Below are 21,768 nucleotides of genomic sequence, written 5' to 3'. Positions count from 1 at the left end.
TTTCGTGTTTTTATTCAATTTAACATGTTTATTCAGCTCGAAAAGCATACAGTGTTTACCGATGTATTGGAAAATTCTAAATGGCGACCGACTGTCTCTTTAACACGGTAAGTTCGGGAAAAGGTGTTATAAATAATAAACTAGACAAAATACTATTAAAAAACCACCGAATATATGTCAAGTTATGTCACGGTAACATATATTGTGCGAATTTCTAACAGTATTTTGTCTGGTTTATTATTTATTACATCTTTTTCCGAACTTACCGTGTTAAAGAGAGAGTCGGGCGCCATTTTGAATTTTCCAATATATCGGTAAACACTGTTTTTTCGAGCTGAATAAACATGTTTAATTTAATAAAAACACGGAAATTATATCCAGTTTGGTGGGCTGAAATAAGGAACCAAGCAGAGAGCCGATGCGAGGTTAAAGAGACAGACAGACAGAGGATGTAGTTGGAGAGATACAGTACAGCTAGATAGATAGACAGACAGACAGACAAATATTTTTAATTTAAATCTAAATTAACGTCTTCTAATTTTTTAATCTGTTAGGTGAAAGTCTACATATAATATTATTTAAACAAATAAAATGAGTAAACGTTTTTCGTAATTTTTGGACATCTTACTATTGGCGACTTTACAAGTGAGTGTGTAAATCAATTTTAACGTCATTCGACTGTTAGGTGGAAAGCACACATAAATACGACGTTAATATTTCACACCGGTGGTCAATAAACTGCACGAGTACTCAAACATCTCTCAACCAAACAAAGGTGAAAAAAACTAAACAAATAAAATCAGTAAACGGTCGGTAATTTCCGTAACGCCGACCACAACACTCGTGAAATTCCGTGGAGACAAGTTCGTCAAGGGAGACAATCAAGATTTCCGATTATCTGCCCTTGATTTCTTAGTCTGCCTTTTGCTTATACGCCATATCAACCCTTTTCCAGGTTATTTAATGGCGATTTCAGTATTTTGGAATGAAAATGCTTTTTATAGAATAATTTTTTTTTTTTTTTTTTTTATTTATGATTAAATAAGCGACGTGGTTATTCTATATTAAATAAATGCTGAAATAAAATTATAAATAAATAAAAAAATACAATATAAAACCATCGATAATTAAACACATATTCTCAAACAGAAGATTAATACTCGATTTAAAGTTTGCAGCAAACGATTAAAAATACAACAAATTATAAATAAATATACATTTTATTTGACAATGATATCTGTAAAAAAAGGAAACGTGTAGTATCTGTTCTTTTTTTTTTTTCGTTTAATGACATGAAATAATTATAGGGTTTGTATTACTGTACACATAGATTCGAAAAAGTTGTCAATAAACAAATATATAACAAATAAATGTTATCAAAGGCAAGATAAATTACTTTTCTACCAAACTGGATATAATTTTCGTGTTTTTATTCAATTTAACATGTTTATTCAGCTCGAAAAGCATACAGTGTTTACCGATGTATTGGAAAATTCTAAATGGCGACCGACTGTCTCTTTAACACGGTAAGTTCGGGAAAAGGTGTTATAAATAATAAACTAGACAAAATACTATTAAAAAACCACCGAATATATGTCAAGTTATGTCACGGTAACATATATTGTGCGAATTTCTAACAGTATTTTGTCTGGTTTATTATTTATTACATCTTTTTCCGAACTTACCGTGTTAAAGAGAGAGTCGGGCGCCATTTTGAATTTTCCAATATATCGGTAAACACTGTTTTTTCGAGCTGAATAAACATGTTTAATTTAATAAAAACACGGAAATTATATCCAGTTTGGTGGGCTGAAATAAGGAACCAAGCAGAGAGCCGATGCGAGGTTAAAGAGACAGACAGACAGAGGATGTAGTTGGAGAGATACAGTACAGCTAGATAGATAGACAGACAGACAGACAAATATTTTTAATTTAAATCTAAATTAACGTCTTCTAATTTTTTAATCTGTTAGGTGAAAGTCTACATATAATATTATTTAAACAAATAAAATGAGTAAACGTTTTTCGTAATTTTTGGACATCTTACTATTGGCGACTTTACAAGTGAGTGTGTAAATCAATTTTAACGTCATTCGACTGTTAGGTGGAAAGCACACATAAATACGACGTTAATATTTCACACCGGTGGTCAATAAACTGCACGAGTACTCAAACATCTCTCAACCAAACAAAGGTGAAAAAAACTAAACAAATAAAATCAGTAAACGGTCGGTAATTTCCGTAACGCCGACCACAACACTCGTGAAATTCCGTGGAGACAAGTTCGTCAAGGGAGACAATCAAGATTTCCGATTATCTGCCCTTGATTTCTTAGTCTGCCTTTTGCTTATACGCCATATCAACCCTTTTCCAGGTTATTTAATGGCGATTTCAGTATTTTGGAATGAAAATGCTTTTTATAGAATAATTTTTTTTTTTTTTTTTTTATTTATGATTAAATAAGCGACGTGGTTATTCTATATTAAATAAATGCTGAAATAAAATTATAAATAAATAAAAAAATACAATATAAAACCATCGATAATTTAACACATATTCTCAAACAGAAGATTAATACTCGATTTAAAGTTTGCAGCAAACGATTAAAAATACAACAAATTATAAATAAATATACATTTTATTTGACAATGATATCTGTAAAAAAAGGAAACGTGTAGTATCTGTTCTTTTTTTTTTCGTTTAATGACATGAAATAATTATAGGGTTTGTATTACTGTACACATAGATTCGAAAAAGCTGTCAATAAACAAATATATAACAAATAAATGTTATCAAAGGCAAGATAAATTACTTTTCTACCAAACTGGATATAATTTTCGTGTTTTGATTCAGTTTAACATGTTTATTCAGCGCTCGAAAAGAATACAGTGTTTACCGATGTATTGGAAAATTCTAAATGGCGACCGACTGTCTCTTTAACACGGTAAGTTCGGGAAAAGGTGTTATAAATAATAAACTAGACAAAATACTATTAAAAAACCACCGAATATATGTCAAGTTATGTCACGTTAACATATATTGAGCGAATTTCTCAAAGTATTTTGTCTAGTTTATTATTTATTAATAAATCTTGCGCATTTGGGGTAACGTACCCCTCCTGCCTGGCATCGTGGCGGTTGCACTGGCCGCTGACGCAGACCAAAGTGTAGTGGGGGAAAAGAAAACCCAGGGGAATGGAGGGGGAGGAGCGGACTTTGAAGAAATTAGAGTTTTTGACTTCCCCTCACGGGGATGTCGGGTTAGCAGCTCAGATCCCCCCGCGAGGGGGGGAGAGCAGAGAAGAAAGACGCAGTGGGTGCTAGCGGGCCAGAGTGCCGCGTCGCAATTAAGAGAGAGAGGGGATAGGAATCCCTGCCCACAGAGGGGAGCAGAAACGAAGCACCCGCCCTACCCCACGTCACCCTACCCACTAACTTACCCCAACGGAAGCGAGAAAGAGAGCCCTGTCTGCTCGATCCACTGGGAGAGCAGCGAAGATAGATAAAGTTTGGGCCTGGCAGGTCAGTGCTGCTCAGGCAATTAAGTGTGGAGAAATTAGACCATCCCCTGTCTCTAGAGGGAAGAGACCGGAACGAAGAAAAAACGCATGCAAAAAACCAACAAAAGCAGGTCTCAATTACCAGCTAGTGGTGTTGGTCCCGAGATTCCAGTCTCCCAAAAAAGGGGATCGGTTTCCGGGTCCAAGCTCCCAACTACCCACTAACTTACCCCAACGGAAGCGAGAAAGAGAGCCCTGTCTGCTCGATCCACTGGGAGAGCAGCGAAGATAGACAAAGTTTGGGCCTGGCAGGTCAGTGCTGCTCAGGCAATTAAGTGTGGAGAAATTAGACCATCCCCTGTCTCTAGAGGGAAGAGACCGGAACGAAGAAAAAACGCATGCAAAAAACCAACAAAAGCAGGTCTCAATTATCAGCTAGTGGTGTTGGTCCCGAGATTCCAGTCTCCCAAAAAAGGGGATCGGTTTCCGGGTCCAAGCTCCCAACTACCCACTAACTTACCCCAACGGAAGCGAGAAAGAGAGCCCTGTCTGCTCGATCCACTGGGAGAGCAGCGAAGATAGACAAAGTTTGGGCCTGGCAGGTCAGTGCTGCTCAGGCAATTAAGTGTGGAGAAATTAGACCATCCCCTGTCTCTAGAGGGAAGAGACCGGAACGAAGAAAAAACGCATGCAAAAAACCAACAAAAGCAGGTCTCAACTACCAGCTAGTGGTGTTGGTCCCGAGATTCCAGTCTCCCAAAAAAGGGGATCGGTTTCCGGGTCCAAGCTCCCACAAATGTGGAGTCGGTCCTTGCTAACGAAGGTTAGTATGAAAACACCTTAACCTATCCAGAAACCCGGTGGCGGACAGTTTCGTAACTGAGAGAACAGATGGTGTTTATTTGCTCCCCCACTGAGCAAATTAGGCACAAGGCCGTTTTTAATGTGAGGTAAAAACCAGCTCCCCTAAAAGGGGTCACTCTGGTTACCAAAAATAATAATTGTCCCAGTATAGAGGGTTTCCCCTCCATTGACTGGTACAAATTATCTTAAGTGCAGCATCTGCCGGAACAGATACTACACTTTGATCTTGTCACGAGGGCCGACAAAGTCGTGGAAAATTCAATACATAAAATCAACAGCTTTAATTTCTATGAATCGTCATTCGCGTATCGGTGCGAAGTCAAGTGTCGGCGTTAGAAAGCCGTTCTTAACATGGAGAGATTGGGATATGGGCATTCCGAAAGTCGTTCTTAAAATGGAGAGAGGAGGAGGGCGTTTTGTAACCATTCCGTACAAGCATCTAACAATTTAATAACAACCATCAAATGTTAAATAAAAATAAGATCAATAAAAAAATAAATAAAAATAAAAAAACATCAAATCAAATAAAAACAACGATCAATGTGTAATATCTGTTAACGAAAATATTTTTTTTAATTATTAGCAAATAATTCAAAGTGTAGTATTTGTTTTATTATTATTAATGACAGTTTAAAGGCTCCAAAATCACTTTCGAATTCAACATCAACTGTCGCATTAACTCGCATCCCTACAATTCTGAAATCTCGTCCCAATAGTGTAGAAGCGCCCATTTCAACCTAATAACATGGATCTCAATTTGATAAAACAACTATCTAATAAAAGAATGTACTAATTTTTTTTTGTTTTTTTTTTTGGTTTTTTCATTTGAAATTCAAGTTTCACGACAACTTGATTACAATGTTAGAATACAAAGAATAGATTTCTAAATAACACCGTTTTTATTTCGGCACGGTAGCATAACTGCATATACTTTTGCAGGTTTTTGTTTTTTTCCTATTATAATCATACGTATATTTTGTGTCTATGACGTAACTGTTCCTTAGTTCGTCTTTATCAATGTTACAGCATATTCCAAATATCACATCCATCTGTAGAGTGGTTTATTTAAGTGATATTCATTAACAAATATAGGGTTTGTATTACTGTACACATAGATATAAATTATATTGAAAATTATATATAAAGAACGAAATGTGTAGTGTCTGTTCATTTTTTTTTTTTCGTTTAATAACACGAGGTAATTATAATAACTTAAATAAAATATCATTTTTTTTTATTATTCACTTTAAACATTAAAAAAAAAAAACAAGATTATTATTTTACATAAAAGAAATGCTGAAATAAAATCACAAATTATACCAAAAATTACTTACCTTTCTTCTAGTGAAAACTCCCAGTAAAAATACATGTGTCTGTGTCTCTAACCACGACGTTTCGTGAAATGGCAAATTCCGCCAAAAACATATTTCTTCCCGCGTTTATTTCATGTGAGCACGAGAGAGAGAGAGAGAGAGAGAGAGAGAGAGAGAGAGAGAGAGAGGGGGATAGAGAGAGAGAGAGAGAGAGAGAGGGGGAGAGAGAGAGAGAGAGAGAGAGACAGAAAGAGAGAGAGGGGGGAGAGAAAGACGGAAAATAATGAAATTATGAAAGTAATAAAACAATAAAACTTCCACCCACACACCCACACACTCCGCACGTGTTTGCACTCTTGCCCGGGGTCAAACGGAAGTTAAATCAAATACATTACATCTCGTCAAAGTTTTGTTTCTGTCATGACGTGGCGAAGGGTGGGGGTATGAAGCGAATTTGAAATTTAACGAATTTTATTTCAACGCGCCAATTCCTCCCCCTCCCACCGCCTCCCTCTTTCGGATCGTAAAAATAACTGTTTTTTTTTTTTTGTTATTAAATTGTATTTTTTTAAGAAATCGTTACCTTAAAAGTTCAGAAAGCCATTCTTAATGTAGAGAGGATCATGTTAACTATTCTGTCCAATAATTTAATAAGCAGAAGATCTGATAAAAATTCAATTTAACTTGTATTAACACTTTCAATCTCTCCATGATAAGAACGGCTTTCTGAAAAAAAAACACCTCACAATCTGGAAAGCCGTTCTTACCATGGAGAGATTGGGCTCCCCCCAATTCCGAAAGTCGTTCTTAAAATGGGGAGAGGAAGGCGTTTTGTAACTATTCCGTACAGTCACCTAACTATTTAATAAAAAAAAAACATCGGGTTTGTATTACTGTACACATAGATTCGAAAAAGTTGTCAAAAAACAAATATATAACAAATAAATGTTATCAAAAGGCAAGATAAGTTACTTTTCTACCAAACTGGATATAATTTTTGTGTTTTTATTCAAGGTAACATGTTTATTCAGCTCGAAAAACATAGTGTTTACCGATGTATTGGAACATTCAAAATGGCGTCTGATTCTCTCTTTAACACGGTAAGTTTGGGAAAAGGTGTTATAAATAAAAAACTATACACAATACTACTAAAAACCCGCCGAATATATGTCCACCTATGTCACGGTAACATATATTGATCGAGTTTGTACAGTATTTTATCTGGGTTTTTATTTATAACACCTTTTCCCAAACTTACGGCTGAATAAACATGTTATATTGAATAAAAACACGAAAAATATATCCAGTTGGGTAGAAAAGTAACTTATCTTGCCTTTGATAACATTTATTTGTTATATATTTGTTTTTATTACAACTTTTTCGAATCTATGTGTACAGTAATACAACACCAAAACATTAAATGTTAAATGAAAATAAGATCAATAAAAAATAAATAAATATAAAATACATCAAATCAAATAAAATAAACGATCAATGTGTAGTATCTGTTAACGAAAATATTTTTTTATATACACGTTGACTTGCCTTGGTCTATAGAATCTAACTCTCATTCAGGTATGCTGAAAACGAATATCGCAAGGAAAAGTAGCTAAGACAAATAGTTTTAGAGCAAGTTTTATTAATGCGTGTATTGTGAAATGTAAATCACTGGCGACCATGTTTGAACAGTTTGAACAGGCGGCGTATGAAAGGGGCCAACTCTCAGTTTGTTCAGGTATGCTGAAAACGAATATCGCAGCAGAACTTAAAACACTTGTTCAAGTACGTAGAAGAGTAACTTATCTTGCCTTTGGTAACATTTATATATTATATATTTGTTTTGTATATCAACTTTTACGCTTGGTTGTCTTAACTCCGAAGGATTAACCTTAGAATTTCCACAGGTCTCATTAGTTAAAACGAATTATTTCGCGGTCCAAATTGGCGTGAAATAAACAAATCTGACTGACACAGGGTTTGCCATTTCCGGTTGTCGCCGCCGACAACGCTCTTATATTTACAATCGAAAGCGTCGCCAAGTCCGTTCGTCGCTGTGTCTGTGTGTGTACCTATTTACTATGCCTCCCCACGGGACAGAGTTAGACACCAGGGTCGTTTTTTTAACGTGGAGAAAAGATACAAAAATAAAAACTGTCTCAGTCGTGAAGGATTTCTCCTCCACCGAAAGAGAACAAGAAATAGAAGTGCAGCATCTGAAGAACAGATGGTATTTATTTGCTCCCCCACCACCGAGCAAATTAGGCACAAGGCCGATTTTTAATGTGAGGACTGAGGGGGAAATGGGGAACAACTCCCCGGGGAGTAGGGGAGCTGGATGGTGACAATTGGTATGAAGGGTTACCCCATACATTGACCAAGGTCTTATATGTGGGGTCGGCCCCACATACGGTCTTTGCTGGCAGTATCTGCCGGAACAGATGGTATTTATTTGCTCCCCCACCAAGCAAATTAGGCACAAGGCCGATTTTTAATGTGAGGAGTGAAGAGAGGGGGAAGGGAAAAAGGGGACCAGCTCCCGAGAGGTGGGAAATGGGAGCTGGTTAATGGTCAGGCATGTGGGGTTGCCCCCACATCTGGTCTTTGCTAGTCATAGCTAGTCATAGCCTGCAGTATCTGCCGGAACATCTTGTCACGAGGGCCGGCAAAGTCGTAAAATTCAATACATAAAATCAACAGCTTTCATTTCTATGTATCGTCATTCGCGTATCAGTTGCGTTGGAAATGCATTTCTGCACGTGCATGGCTGGACGATAAGAATAACATTACAAATAAAAACAATAATTATTATCTTCAAGTCTCTTCTTAAAGGGGCTTTTCGGCTGGCTACGAAGTTACAACTAGCTAATTGACACTCGACACTGTCAATGAGTTATGCGAAACAGACGGACTGTTCCGCTGTATCACAGTTATTAAGTGTGGTTAGACTGAAATTCATCAAAGCCAGTAGTCTAAGTTTCAACTAGCTAATAGACATTCGGCACTTTCAATGAGTTATGCGATCACCGCCACTTGTCCAAAAACGGACTGTTCCGCTGTATCACAGTTATTAAGGGTGGTTAGAGTGTAACTCATCAGAGCCAGTAACCTAACTTACAACTAGCTAGTCGACATTCGACACTGTCATTGAGTTATGCGATACACTGCTAATTGTCCAGAGACGGACTGTTCTACTGTATCACAGTTGTAAAGGGTGGTTAGACTAAAACTCATAAGAGCCAGTAATCTAATTTACAACTAGCTTATCGACAGTAGAGATTTTCACTGAGTTTACGTGTGTGTGTGTGTGTGTGTGTGTGTGTGTGTGTGTGTGTGTGTGTGTGTGTGTGTGCTTCGTTAACATTCGGACTGTCATTTTAAAATCGTTCGGGTATGCTGAAAACGAATATCGCAAGGAAAATTAGCACAGACACGTAGTTTTCGATTTATTAATGCGTGTATTTTGAAATGTAAATCACTGGCGACCATGTTTGAACAGGCGGCATATGAAAGGGACCAACCTTCAGTTTGTTGAGGTATGCTGAAAACGAATATCGCAAGGAAAATTAGCAGAGACAAATAGTTTTGGAGCTAGTTTTATTAATGCGTGTATTTTGAAATGTAAATCACGGCGACCATGTTTGAACAGGCAGCATATGAAAGGGGCCAACCCTCAGTTTGTTAAGGTATGCTGAAAACGAATATCGCAAGGAAAATTAGCACAGACAGACGAATAGTTTTCGAGATAGTAATGCGTGTATTTTGAAATGTAAATCACTGGCGACCATGTTTGAACAGGCGGCATATGAAAGCGGCCAACCATCAAGTTGTTCAGGTATGCTGAAAACGAATATCGCAAGGAAAATTAGCAGAGAATGACCGACTACTAGTTTTGGAGCTTGTTTTATTAATGCGTGTATTTTGAAATGTAAATCACTGGCGACCATGTGTGAACAGTTTTAACAGGCGGCATATGAAAGGGGCCAATCCTCAGTTTGTTCAGGTATGCTGAAAACGAATATCGCAAGGAAAACCAGCACAGACTGACTATAGACTCACCATCAAAGTATTGAAATATTTTTTATTTTATAAAGGAATCACTACTTATCAAGCCCCAGAGGCCACTCGAGGATAAGGGTTAAAGTGTGTACATACAGTAGTCAATGGACAATATCATAGTAATCGTTAGAAGTGTAAATTTGGTAAATTGGATTATTTAAGAGGAACGGCTCATCAAGAACTTGTTTACATTGGACTTGAAGACGACGAAATAAAAATATAAAGTTGAAAGAACTAGCAAAAAATATCATTTTAACGATGCATTTCAAATCGTAAACTGCCTGTTTACATTTTTTTTTTACATTTTTCGAAGATAATAAAAAGTGTAAAAAAAAGCAAACCTTTAGAATCCTAAAAAGATCTCCCGGGAGCATTTTTGCAACATGAAAAATATACAAACCAAAATAAAGAGAGGAGGCAACCCTGCTCAAAAATATGGCTTATTACATCGCCTAAAAAAAGAAGAAGAATCGGTGGCTCCGTGGGGAAGTAAATTGTATTCTTTTTTCTAACTTGGTTTTAAAAAGTTTTTATTGCTAACATTTATTTTCATGAACTCTAACCACACCTCACAACCCTAATCCGGCCGGTCGGGGAAAAACGTTTTTATTTTTTTAAATTTTCGTGAATACGACAACACACATACGCACGCATGTACACACATACACACACACACACGCACGCACACATAAGCATATCGCTTGTCACCAAGCTAAAGAAGAGAGAGAGAGAGAGTGGGGGAAGGAGAGAAAGGATCGTACGTGCCGGGGTCAAACAGAAGTTAAATGAAATCGATTATAAATCGCTCGACAAAGTTGTGTCAGAACTTTTTATTCTATGAAACTTAAGATTAATAAAACGAAATAATCGTGACCCGTGGAAATTTCATGGCGAATATTTCGCATTCAAGAGAACAAAACGAAAAAGTAGTGAACAAATAAATATATAAGAAAATGAATGTTACCAAAGGCAAGGTAAGTTACTCTTCTACCTAGATCACATTTTTGTTGTTTTAACTTATTTTAAAACGTTTATTTAACACAAACAAAAGTAGCGCACGGTTTTAAGTTAGAACAATAAAGAAGTGTCTGACATTTTACAGACATCTTGTGAGACTCGATAATCGCTCCAAACTCGAAAATTAAGCAAAATACTGGTAGGAACACATCCAATAAATGTCAGCAAACGTTCGAACATGTTTTCTTTTTCACACTAGCGAAACACTTATCAGAGAAAAAGCGAAAATGAGAAGCAAACACAAATGAAGAAGTCGGTTTTTATCGTTGAGCACAAAAACAACAAAAAAAAGAGTATCTAATCTAATAGGCCCCGTGCGTGCTATAGGTCAATCTCCAACGTCTGTCCCATCGCCTCCTCGGTGTTGCATCCCTGTTTACAAGTACTTTAATGGGATGTGCTCTGATGAACCCATAGCACTTATACCAGTGCCCGGAAAACTTGTCCCGAGAAAACTCGTCTCCGGAAAAACCGTACCCGGAAAACTCGAACCGTCAGTTTTTTCAGGTATGCTGAAAACGAATATCGCAAGGAAAATTAGCAGAGAAAAATAGTCTTGGAGCTAGTTTTATTAATGCGTGTATTTTGAAATGTAAATCACTGGCGACCATATATATATATATATATATATATATATATATATATATATATATATATATATATTATATTTTTAACTTTTTATAACTTTTTAAATTACCGGGTGCTAACCTCTCTCTCTCTCTCTCTCTCTCTCTCTCTCTCTCTCAACGACGCACACACCCACATACACACACACTTGCATAAACACACACACACACACGCCCACGTTCACTCTTCAAACTAAACAAATTTAACTCAGCACACACACACACACATACACACACTCGCATAAAGACACCAACACACACAAACACAAAGTATTACTCTGTGTGTGCGTGCGTGCGTGCGTGCGCGCATATCACGCCACGTTCACTCTTCAACTAAACAAGTTTAAATCAACCAATGAAAAGGCAGCTAGGTAACACAAACTCCATAAAAGGTAAAAAGGTTGCGACATCGACTGCGAACTGTTCGGTTTTTCCCGGAAAAGTTAACGGTTTTCACGGCGATGGTGAAATATAAAAAGAGGCCTAAAACGGGCTGTAAATTCAGTTTGGACCCTGGCAGCGAGATGAGTTCCGGAAGAATAGATGACCAGCCAGTCGACCCAGCTAAGCCGCCGCCCTGCCGCTCCTCTGTCTACTTCTCTGATGTAAAAAAAAAAAAAGGTATTTCTTGTCGTTTCAAAGTAGATGACGCATTTATTTCAGTTGTGTAAACTGCACAAGTGTTCAAATGAACGTTGTTAGTATGAGCACAGTTCATAAACACGTCGAATTTCTTTTCAAATTTCGACACTTGTGTAGTTTACACGATTTTAACGTTTAACGTCTTTTTATATTTTATTATACTGTTAGAAAGCCAGCCAACAAATATTACCGTGACAATTGTGCAGTTTATAGACCATGCTGTTCTTGGTTAAAATATTTAAATTTAAATCTAAATTAACGTCTTTTTTTTTTAATTTGTTAGATGAAAGCATACATATAATATTATTTAAGGGTGGTCAATAAACTATAGAATTACCGTGACAATTGTGCAATTTATAAACCGTGCTGTTCTGGGAAAAAAATATTAAAATTTAATCTTAATTAACGTCTTTTTTTTTTAATTTGTTAGATGAAAGCATACATATAATATTATTTAAGGGTTGTCAATAAACTATAGAATTACCGTGACAATTGTGCAATTTATAAACCGTGCTGTTCTGGGAAAAAATATTAAAATTTAAATCTAAATTAACGTCTTTTTTTTTAAATTTGTTAGGTGAAAGCATACATATAATATTATTTAAGGGTGGTCGATAAACTATAGAATTACCGTGACAATTGTGCAGTTTATAATCCGTGCTGTTCTGGGGAAAAAATATTAAAATTTAAATCTAAATTAACGCCTTTTTTTAAAATTTGTTAGATGAAAGCATGTATATAATATTATTTAAGGGCGGTCCATAAACTGTAGAATTACCCTGACAATTGTGCAGTTTATAAACCGTTCTTTTATTGGATAAAATACTGGATGTGTATTTTCCCCCCTAAAGTCCAACCCTATCCTCACCGTGGTAGGGGGGTGTAACGTTGTAGTTTAATAGCTACACGGCTAAATGGGCTCTGGCAAAAAAAAAAAAAAATCCAGAAAATGTCGGCATTAGTTTGTTGCGTCCGTCATCTGGTCGTCTTTTTATACGCTTGCATGTGGCGAGCAAAAAGGCGTGATGGGGGCAGGCTGAAAGGAGAACAATACCCGAAAGATGTAAACCGAACGAAAGAGAAAAATGGGCCTCCCTGCAAGGCCCCGTGTTCTCCCCAGCCTGCTCCCAGTTTCCCCGACTTTGCATGCAACTGGTTTTGAGCTTTTGGAAAGCTCTTTTCTCAGTGTCGGGGTGTTGACTCCACTTCCAAGTTAACAAATAGCTGCAAGTCTGGGTACGGTCCGATTGGTTCCGAAGCTCTTCCGCTGTGAGGTGCGCTTTCGAATCTCCCGAAGGGGGCTACCCTCTAAGCAGGCGACACGTGCTCGTGTTACTATATAATGCAGGCTTGCCTCGATTCGACTAAGGACGACTAGAGTTCGACTAGATTGTGTGCTCACAAGCCGCTTTAAGGCCGCTTTTATTATTCCTACTGTCTAGGAACTCCGAAACGGTATGGTAGTGCAATTATATATGACCGTCCTCCAATACGAAATGGTAGTGCAATTATATATGACGGTCCTCCGACATGACAGTAGGAATGCCAGTTTTGTGAGCGATCATCGCCGTCTTATGAACACAAACTATTGGTATCTTTACGAATCCTGTTGGGTAGAGAGAACACCTCTGTTTTCTGCTCCGCCTGTTATTCTGAGTAGAAACCGCTTTTTAGGAGATGTTCGCAGCAAAGCTTGTTTTTATATAGTGCCCCTCCTTTCGGGAGTTCATCACCTCGCTGCCCAGACACGAGCTTTCCCCGGTGGAACCTCTCTTTTTTTCTTTTTTTATTTATTTTACTTTCCAGTTTCATGGCGAACGAACAGTCACGAGCAAGTGGTCTGCACCAACAGGAAGATGAGTATAGTATCACCCTTTCTTCTTTCTATTTCGATTTCAGTCTTTGTGATTTGATAATTTAATTTAACTGTTTCCATTGTTCCAGCTTTCACACAGCAGTAGATTATAAACACTATAAACATCATCTCTTTTTTATAGATTGGAACAAGCAATGAAACCTAGCAGCATCACCGTTCCTGTCTGCCACATGTCTTGTGCAGTTTGAATCAAGTATTTCTTTCTTTGCGTTCAAGCACATCTGGGTACACTTAAACTGCGTATGATGTATGTCTATCTGTTTCTTCCTACATTAGCATCTTGAAGTCTTCGCAGCAATCATTGTCATAGAAGTAGAGTAAGTATTCTTTTTCTTTCCTTCTGTGTGTATATTTCTGTAATTTCAGGTACTCCCCTTGATCATGGTGGAATTCTACTATAAGCTATTGTGAGAATTATGTGGATTGGAAAAAACAACTGAATCCAGCAGCATCACCTATCCTAGCTGCCACATGTTTCCTGTAGTTACAGAAGTCCTCAAGTAAGTGTTTCTTTCTTTGTGTACATGCACATCTGGGTAAAATCAAATTCTAAACTATTAGCTTTATTTAAATGAATGCAGTTCTGCTTGTATTTCTTCTCATCAGCTAACTTATGCAACTACAAAAAAAAAAAAAATAAAATAAAGTAGTACATTTGATCATAACCAGAAAGTTGAATATATCATTTAAAAAAAATCCATTAGTTATGTTGTCTCTCTTTATTATATAAATAAAAAAAAAGTTTTTAAATTATTAAAAGAAAAAAAATCCTCACATTAAAAAATATATATATGTAACAAAGAACACAAACAAACATGAAATTGCCATGAGTTTCAGCAAGAAGCAGAACAGAGAAAAAGTGGAGATAACACCTGGGAAGTAACAGGTAAGAATTTTCCTTATTTCTTATCTCAACTAGCACATAGATTTTTTTCAAATATACATTACAAAAAATTACCCAAGTAAAACAATTGATGGAAAAACTAAGCATTAAAATTCAATTAAGCATAAAAAAGATAACTTCTAATAATTATGTCATCTATATACAAATTGTCTCCCTTTAATATGTGTATGTATATATATATACATATATATATATATAATCAAGGGAGACAATTTGTATATAGACGACAATTATTAGAAGTTATTTTTTTATTGAAATATATGTATATATATATATATTTATATATATAATATATATATTCAAGGGAGACAATTTTTATATAGATCATAATTATTTGAAGTTATTTAATTCAAATATATATATATATATATATATATTTATTTCAATTAAAAAAATAACTTCTAATAACTGTCTTCTATATTCAAATTGTCTCCCTTGAATATATATATATATATATATATATATATTCGAGGGAGACAATTTGTATAAAGATCACATAATCATTAGAACTTATTCTTTTTAATTCACATAAATATATATATATATATATATATATATATATATATATATATTCAAGGCAGACAATTTGTATAAAGATCAGATAATTATTAGGAGTTATGTTTTAATTGATATAAATATGCATATATATATATATATATATATGAAAATAATGGAAATAGAAGTTATGTTTTAATTGATATATATATGAATATATATATATATATATGAATATATATATATTAATATATATATATATATATATATATGAATATATATATATATATATGAAAATATATATATATATATATATATATATATATATATATATATATATATATATATATATATATATATATATTATACTAGCATGAGTTCCTGCCTTAGCCCCGGTGTTTAGCGGTGTATGCTGCCCCCCTCCCCAACCAAAAAAAAAAAGCAGAAAAACGGTTAATTTTAAAAAATTTGACCCCTATTATGAACCTTTACAATTTATTGTTTTGGGCTCCAATGGAGATATTAAGTTAGATCCATGTCCAAGGAAACTATATGTAAAATTTCAAGTGTTTAGACCCATAATTGTCGGAGGAAATTAGTAGGGTTCTCAAAGGCCAAATCATTGAACTTTGACCCCTTAATTGCAAAATTTCTGTTCAAATACAAATCACATAGATTTTCTAAAATCTCAGTACCCTTTGTATCAAAATTTGGAATATGTAGACTAAAATTGACAGAGAAATGTACACACAGACAGACATATTCAATTCTATAGATAGATAGATAGATAAATAATGAGAGACAGAAAGTTAAATATATACAATGATTAATGAATTAGTAGAGATAGTTGTTAAATTTTTGGAAATATGTATGGCAATTTGATGATAAGACTTAGAGCTAACTGTTAATATTTAAAATATATACACAGAAATTCAAATGATAGGACTTATATGTAGAGTGCTCAATACATCAGTAGAGCAAGGTAATAACTTAAAAAAAAATGTAAACGTCAATTTAGATAACCACAATTTTTTTGGTATTCTTGTGTGAATATGACATAATGTAATATAAATTTTAATAATTTTATTCTAACTGTTATGATTCTCAATGATAAATCTAAAATGTCAATATATATATATATAAATATTTATATATATATATTTCAATAAAAAAACACTTCTAATAATTATGTGATCTATAAAACAATTGTCTCCCTTGTACATATATATATAGATTATATATATATATAATATATATATTATATATATTTATATATATATATACATATATTTACTTAAAAAAAATAACTTCTAATAATTATGTGATCTATATATAAATTGTCTCCCTTGAATATATATATATATATATATATATATATATATATTTCAATTAAAAAAATCACTTCTAACAATTATGTGATCTATATACAAATTGTCTCCCATTTTTTTTAGCACTATTTAAAGTGTAATTAATAAGTAGAAATCTAAATAAAATATCTTTATTGCTCTATGTCTAATTGAGCACTCTTATATAACTCTAGTTAAATCTTAATGTTTATTTTTCCTGTAATAAAATAAACGTTTTATAATATCAGCTCTGTCTAGTTTTGAACACTATTTGAAGTGTATTAATTAAGTTCAAATCTAAATAAAATGTCTTTATTGCTCTATGTCTAATTGAGCACTCTTATATGACTAGTTGAATCTTAATGTTTATTTATCCTGTAATAAAATAACATACATATAAAAATTGAATATATATAAATATATATATATATATCAATTAAAAAAATAACTCCTAATAATTATGTTACATATATACAAATTGTCTCCCTTGAATATATATATATATATATATATATATATATATATATATATATATATATATATATTATATATATATTTATTTCAATAAAAAAAACTTTTAATAATTAGGTAATCTATGTATTACTTGTCTCCCTTGAATATATATATATATTATATATATATATATATATATATAAATATATATTTTATATATATATATATATATGTATTTATATATATATATATTTCAATAAAACAATAACTTCTAATAATTATGTGATCTATATAACAATTGTCTCCCTTGAACATATATATACAGATTATATATATAAAATATACATATATTATATATATATATATTTATATATATACATATATATATATATATATTCATTTAGAAAAAAAATAACTTCTAATAATTATGTGATCTATATATAAATTGTCTCCTTTGAATATATATATATATATATATATATTTATGTATTTATTTAAATAAAAAAGTAAGTTCTAATAATTATGTGATATATATACAAATTGGCTCCCTTGAATATATATATATATTTCAATTAAAAAAATAACTTCTAATAATTATATATAAAAATTGAATAAATATATATATATATATATATATGTATATATATATTTCAATTAAAAAAATAACTTCTATACATTATGTGATATATATACAAATTGTCTCCCTTGAATATATATATATATATATATATATATATATATATATATATAATATAAATTTATTTCATTAAAAACAAACTTCTAATAATTATGTTATCTATGTATTAATTGTCTCCCTTTAATATATAAATATACATATTATATATATATATATATATATATTTATATATATATATATATTTTAATAAAAAAAATAACTTTTATAATTAAGTTATCTATATAACAATTGTCTCCCTTAAATATATATATATATATATATATATATATATATATATATATATATATATATATATATATATATATATTTATTTCAATAAAAAAATAAGTTCTAATAATTATGTGATCTATATACTAATTGTCTCATTGAATATATATATATATATATATATATATATATATATTTATATAGATTTCGATAAAAAATTACTTCTAATAATTATGTGATGTATATACAAATTGTCTCCCTTTTTTAGCACTACTTTAAGTGTAATTATAAAGTACAAATCTAAATAAAATGCCTTCATTTCTCTATGACTAATTGAGCACTCTTATATTACTCTAGTTAAATCTTAATGTTTATTTATCCTGGGATAAAATAAACGTTTTATAATATCAGCTCTGTCTAGTTTTTAGCACTATTTAAAGGGTATTTATTAAGTACAAACCTAAATAAAATGTCTTTATTGCTATCTGTCTCATTGAGAACTCTTATATAACCAGTTGAATCTTAATGTTTATTTATCCTGAAATAAAATAAAATACATATAAAAATTGAATGACTACATATATATATATTCCAATTAAAAAAAAAACTTCTAATAATTATGTGATATATATACAAATTGTCTCCCTTGAATATATATATATATATTATATATATATATATATATATATATATATATATATTTTTATTTCAATAAAAAAAAAATTCTAATAATTAGGTTATCTATGTATTAATTGTCTCCCTTGTATATATAAATATATATATTATATATATAAATATATATTTATATATATATATATATATATATATATATATATATATATATATATATATATACATATATATATATTTCAATAAAAAAAACTTATAATTATTTGATCTATATAACAATTGTCCCCCTTGAACATATATATATTATATATATAAAATATATATATATATATGTATTTATTTAAAAAAAATAACTTCTAATAATTATGTGATCTATCTATAAGTTGTCTCCCTTTTTTAGCACTAAAGTGTAATTATTAAGTACAAATCTAAATAAAATGTCTTTATTGCTCTATGTCTAATTGAGCACTCTTATATAACTCTAGTTAAATCTTAATGTTTACTTATCCTGTAGTAACATAAACGGTTTATAATATCATCTCTGTCTAGTTTTGAACACTATTTAAAGTGTATTTATTAAGTACAAATCTAAATAAAATGTCTTTATTGCTCTATGTCTCAGTGAGCACTCTTATATGACTCTATTTATATCTTAATGATTATTTATCCTGGAATGAAATATACGTTTTATAATATCAGCTCTCTCTAGTTTTTAGCACTATTTAAAGGGTATTTATTAAGTACAAACCTAAATAAAATGTCTTTATTGCTCTATGTCTCATTGAGCACACTTATGTAACTAGTTGAATCTTAATGTTTATTTATCCTGTAATAAAATAAAATACATATAAATATTGAATGAATATATATATATATTTCAATTAAAAAAATAACTTCTAATAATTATGTGATATATATACAAACGACCCCCTTGAATATATATATATTTAATTCAATAAAAACAACTTCTAATAATTAGGTGATCTATGTATTAATTGTCTCCATTGATTATATATATATTATATCTATATATACATATATATTATATATATATATTTAGTTATATATATATTTCAATAAAAAAATAACTTCTAATAATTATGTGATCTATATAACAATTGTCTCCCTTGAACATATATATATAGACTATATATATATATATAAAATATATATAGATTATATATATATATAAAATATATATATATTATATATATATATATAAATATATTTATATATATATATTTATTAAAAAAAATTCCTTCTAATAATTATGTGATCTATATATAAATTGTCTCCCTTGAATATATATATATATATATATATATATATATATATATATATATATATATATATATATATATTTATTTCAATAAAAAAAATAAGTTATAATAATTATGTGATCTATATATCAATTGTCTCCCTTGAATATATATATACATATATGTATTTCAACAGAAAATTACATCCAATAATTATGTGATCTCTATACAAATTGTCTCCCTTTTTTAGCACTATTTAAAGTGTAATTATAAATTAGAAATCTAAATAAAGTGTCTTCATTGCTCTATGTCTAATTGAGCACTCTTATATAACTCTAGTTAAATCTTAATGTTTACTTATCCTGTAATAAAATAAACGTTTTATAATATCAGCTCTGTCTAGTTTTGATTACTATTTTAAAGTGGATTTATTAAGTACAAATCTAAATAAAATGTCTTTATTGCTCTATGTCTAATCGAGCACTCTTATATAACTCTAGTTACATCTTAATGTTTATTTTTTCTGTAATAAAATAAACATTTTATAATATCAGCTCTGTCTAGTTTTGAACACTATTTAAAGGGTATTTATTAGTACAAACCTAAATAAAATGTCTTTATTGGTCTATGTCTCATTGAGCACTCTTATATAACTAGTTTAATCTTTATGTTTATTAATCCTGTAATCAAATAAAATACATATAAAAATTGAATGAATATATATATATATATATATATATTTCAATACAAAAAAATAACTTCTAATAATTATGTTATATATATACAAATTGTCTCCCTTGAATATATATATATATATATATATATATATATATATATATATATATATATATATATATATATATATATATATATTTATATTTCAATAAAAAAAACTCCTAAGAATTAGGTGATCTATGTACTAATTATGTCCCTTGAATATATATATATTGTATATATATATATATGTATATATATATATATATATATATATTTTATATATATATATTTCAATAACTAAAATAACTTCTAATAATTATGTGATCTATATATAAATTGTCTCCCTTGAATATATATATATATATATATATATTTCAATTAAAAAAATAACTTCTAATATTTATTTGATCTATATACAAATTGTCTCCTTGAATATATATATATATATATATATATATTTCAATTAAAAAAATTACTTCTAATAATTATGTGATCTATATAAAAATTGTCTCCCTTTCTTTAGCACTATTTAAAGTGTAATTATTAAGTACAACTATAAATAAAATGTCTTTATTGCTCTATGTCAAATTGAGCACTCTTATATAACTCTAGTTAAATCTTAATGTTTACTTACCCTGTAATAACATAAACGTTTTATAATATCAGCTCTGTCTAGTTTTGCACACTATTTAAAGTGTATTTATTAAGTACAAATCTAAATAAAATGTCTTTATTGCTCTATGTCCCATTGAGAACTCTTATATAACTAGTTGATTCTTAATGTTTATTTATCCTGTAATAAAATAAAATACGTATAAAAATTGAATGACTTATATATTTCAATAAAAAAAGTCACTTCTAATAATTATGTGATATATATACAAATTGTCTCCATTAAACATATATATATATATATTATATATTATATATATATATATATTTATTTCAATAAAAAACTTCTAATAATTAGGTGATCTATATATTAATTGTCTCTCTTGAATATATAAATACATCTTTTATATATATAAATATATATTTATATATATATATATATATATATATATACATATATATATATTTCAATAAAAAATAACTTATAATTATGTGATCTATATAACAATTGTCTCCCTTGAACATATAAATTAAATTTATAGATTATATATATAT

The sequence above is a fragment of the Euprymna scolopes genome, chromosome 45, assembly GCF_053919585.1.
Source record: "Euprymna scolopes isolate OS-2025 chromosome 45, ASM5391958v1, whole genome shotgun sequence".
NCBI lineage: Eukaryota > Metazoa > Mollusca > Cephalopoda > Sepiida > Sepiolidae > Euprymna > Euprymna scolopes.
This window is presented reverse-complemented; position numbering follows the sequence as displayed.